The sequence below is a fragment of the Gopherus flavomarginatus genome, chromosome 8, assembly GCF_025201925.1.
Source record: "Gopherus flavomarginatus isolate rGopFla2 chromosome 8, rGopFla2.mat.asm, whole genome shotgun sequence".
Lineage (NCBI taxonomy): Eukaryota > Metazoa > Chordata > Testudines > Testudinidae > Gopherus > Gopherus flavomarginatus.
Window position 1 is genome coordinate 51,002,673 of NC_066624.1, and position 4,184 is coordinate 51,006,856.

General features: G+C 45.7%; 1 non-coding gene across 1 annotated transcript; it reads left to right on the forward strand.

Moving 5' to 3' along the window:
* Positions 1-2,138: 2,138 nt before the first annotated feature.
* Positions 2,139-2,220, forward strand: TRNAS-ACU (transfer RNA serine (anticodon ACU)). The gene has a single exon. It is a non-coding gene; the product is annotated as a tRNA-Ser (tRNA).
* Positions 2,221-4,184: the final 1,964 nt, after the last annotated feature.

Consider the following 4,184-nt stretch of genomic DNA (forward strand, 5'->3'; position numbering starts at 1 on the left):
AATTACTTGCTCCATTATCTTCCCTGGCACAGAACTTAAACTAACTGGTCTGTAGTTTCCTGGGTTGTTTTTATTTCCCTTTCTATAGATGGGCACTATATTTGCCCTTTTCCAGTCTTCTGGAATCTCTCCCGTCTCCCATGACTTTCCAAAGATGATAGCTAGAGGCTCAGATACCTCCTCTATTAACTCCTTGAGTATTCTAGGATGCATTTCATCAGGCCCTGGTGACTTGCAGGCATCTAACTTTTCTAAGTGATTTTAACTTGCTCTGTTTAGAAGATAAAATAAAAACCTACCCTCTTCCCATAAGCATTCACTTTGTTAGACATTCCTTCAGACTTCTCAGTGAAGACCGAAACAAAGAAGTCATTAAGCATCTCTGCCATTTCCAAGTTTCCTGTTACTGTTTCTCCCTCCTCACTGAGCAGTGGGCCTGCCCTGTCCTTGGTCTTCCTCTTGCTTCTAATGTATTGATAAAAAGTCTTCTTGTTTCCCTTTATTCCCATAGCTAGTTTGAGCTCATTTTGTGCCTTTGCCTTTCTAATCTTGCCCCTGCATTCCTGTGTTTTGCCTATATTCATCCTTTGTAATCTGACCTAGTTTCCATTTTTATATGACTCCTTTTTATTTTGTAGGTCATGCAAGATCTCGTAGTTAAGCCAAGGTGGTCTTTTGCCACATTTTCTATCTTTCCTACCCATCGGAATAGCTTGCTTTTGGGCCCTTAATAGCGTCCCTTTGAAAAACTGCCAACTCTCCTCAGTTGTTTTTCCCCTCAGTCTTGATTCCCATGGGACCTTACCTATCAGCTCTCTGAGCTTACCAAAATCCGCCTTCCTGAAATCCATTGTCTCTATTTTGCTGTACTCCCTTCTACCCTTCCTTAGAATTGCAAACTCTATGATTTCATGATCACTTTCACCCAAGCTTCCTTCTACTTTCAAATTCTCAACAAGTTCCTCCCTATTTGTTAAAATGAAGTCTAGAACAGCTTCCCCCCTAGTAGCTTTTTCAACCTTCTGAAATAAAAAGTTGTCTGCAATAGAGTCCAGGAACTTATTGGATAGTCTGTGCCCCGCAGTGTTATTTTCCCAACATATATCTGGATAGTTGAAGTCCCCCAACACCACCAAATCTTGGGCTTTGGATGATTTTGTTAGTAGTTTAAAAAAAGCCTCATCCACCTCTTCCACCTGGTTAGGTGGCCTGTAGTAGACTCCTAGCACGACATCACCCTTGTTTTTTACCCCTTTTATCCTAACCCAGAGACTCTCAACACTTCTGTCTCCTATGTCCATCTCCACCTCAGTCCAAGTGTGTACATTTTTAATATATAAGGCAACACCTCCTCCCTTTTTCCCCTGTCTATCCTTCCTGAGCAAACTATACCCATCCACACCAACGTTCCAATCATGTGTTTTATCCCACCAAGTTTCAGTGATGCCAACAATGTCATAGTTGTATTTATTTATTAGCACTTCCAGTTCTTCCTGCTTATTACCCATACTTCTCGCATTTGTATATAGGCATCTAAGATACTGGTCCCAGCTCTTCCCCAACCCCACCCTCAGTCTGGGCCTCTGGCTCCCAGCCCAGCCTCAACTCCTTACCGCTGTCTGCACCCCTCTCCCCAGCAAGCAACAGCCCCACTCCCAGCCCCAGTTCTTGATCGCGGCTTCCGAGGGGCCACAGCCATGGCTAAGAGGGCACAGTGTGAAATGTTTGGGGACCACTGTTTTAGGGTGACATCCTCAATCACTTCTCTGCAGTCCAATAAAAGCTATTCCTCACCCACCTACCCCTCCATCAGGACGGACTAAGTATGTTCTGCTGCCCTTCACTCATACAGGAAGGAGAAAAACATTTTATTCCACTCAATCCTAAAGTGATTTCTAACCCACCACCATCCCAAGCTGGTCATTTAGGGGAAGTGGCCCCACCATGCTGCATAGTTAGGCAGAGTAGGTGTGTCTGTGCAAACATGGTCTGTTCCTGAAGTCTTTCCCCAGCTCCTCACTAGATGTGAGGGGGGAGCTCATTCAGACCCTGCTTACGCTTAGTATTGGGAAACTCCTTAGTGTCCCTATCTCTGTTGGCCTTAGATTTCTACTGCTGTCCCTTTACCTTACAGTTCAGATGAGGTGGCCGAGTGGTTAAGGTGATGGACTACTAATCTATTGTGCTTTGCACACATGGGTTCGAATCCCATCCTCATCGGATGCATTTAGTCTTGATTCCTCTTTTATAGACAACCATCTCCCGCCTTGGTACAATAACAGACCCAACAATGTTGCTTCTTGCAAACAAAAACCTTCTCAGAAACTTGGACACCCCCCCTTGCTTTAAATAAAATGTCTAAATCCCAAATTTCTAAAAAATGTCTCTAGTTCTGTATTTTGTAGTTTTTATCTCAAAAGGTAATGTTACCGCAAGCTGAATAAGGCAACGCTTCAAAGGAAAACGTTAGAAATGGTAGGGGAGAAATAGGAAAGGAAAAAGCCCCTTTTCTCAGGAGATACAAACTCAGCTTCCTCCTGTCTCTATCACCAGTGGATTTAGCCTCCCTCCTCATGTGCTGTAAATAAAATAAAGAGGAGATAAGGTGGTCTGGCACAAACAAAGTAAGTGTAGTCAGGGTAAAGGTACAGAAAACTGGGGGAACAGGGGAAAATGCAAACATAATGAATACAATGAAACAGTGACTGGCTTTGGGAGCTTAACGCTCAGGCCCATAAACCCTCCCTTGGAAACTGGAAAACACTAAACGATGTCCCAGCACAGAAACCTTTTCCCACTGTTCAGGTGCAGTGGATCCCACGTGCCGGCACGATGCCCAGGACCTTCCACTCTCCGGCTGATTTAGAGCCATTGAGGAGCAGCACTGGGGAATCCGGATGGCAGTTGTGTTTCGTGGCTGGCAGGGAGGCCCTCTGGGATGCTGGACACCAGGAATGCAGGACGGCGGGTGACAGGCCTCCTGTTACTCAGTCTCACGGCGGGACCGAGGGGGTTCTTCACTGTCCAGGTCGGGAGCACTGTGAAGACTCGACCGTGTACGAGTGACAGAGAGATTCCCTCCTTCTCCTTCACTGCAGAACTGTTACCTTTTGTCTGAGCCAGGCAGTTTATCTCTCACATTCTATCCATCCACTTCTCAAAGTGTCATGTGATGAAGTATTCTCCGGTGTCTGTGCTTGGAGATGATGTTTTGACTTCTTTAATCCTATATCAGAGTTGCTATGAGTGGAGACAAAAGTGTCAAAGAGCTGGGAGGGGAATTCAAACGGATCCCAAACACAGTGTGATCATTGGGAGTTCAAATCCCAGGTTCCATCTATTGGTAAAGCCACTTCTGGCAAGGTGGCTGTTCTGTCCCCCATTATGGCACAAGTTTGGAATACGGGCAGCACAGAGCCGATATTCATAACATCAACTTCAAAAATGAAACACATCTAGAGATAGCCAAATTATAATCAGCCAATCAGAACCTCTCCATAGACCCCTTACGTACATGAAAACCTTTCTACAATATTGGCTGCAAATATAGAACAGTGGTCGCAACGGTGATCTATACAGGTACAGATTATGTCAATAATGTCACAGGAGGTGACACGGCATCAGTGAGACTGATACTGGAATACTGCCTCCAGTTTTGGTGTAATCATTTGAAAAATATGTGAAATTGGAGCTGGGTCAGCAAAGAGGCACCAGATGTTCTGAGGGCTGGAGAAAAATGCCTTCCAGTGAGGTCTAATGGTCTCTTCTGGCCATAAAGTCGACTAATTTGTGAAAAACTGAGTGTAGCATTAGGAGCAGCATCTGGTGTTTTCCTGTCTAGCCATCTTGCTGCCTAGAACGAATGTTCTTTGAGTGGGGTGATCCACAGGGAGTAGCTCAAACCTCCAAAGGGCCTGGCCAGGGGCAGGACATTGGCACAGCAAGGGAGGGGTGTGCCAGTGACATCACAAAGGCCTTTTGCAGGACCTCAGACTATTGGTCAAAAGAGATGGGGAGGTGGTGACCTCACAGAGAGATGCTGACATCAGCCAGGCAGGACAGGGGTGAGGGGCCAGGGAAATCTCGGAAACCCCTGTGGCTTTGCTTCAGCAAGTCTCCTTCTCCAGGTCTCTCTCTGAGAACTGAGAGAGTATTCAGGTTCATGGACATGAGCGCCAGGAGAA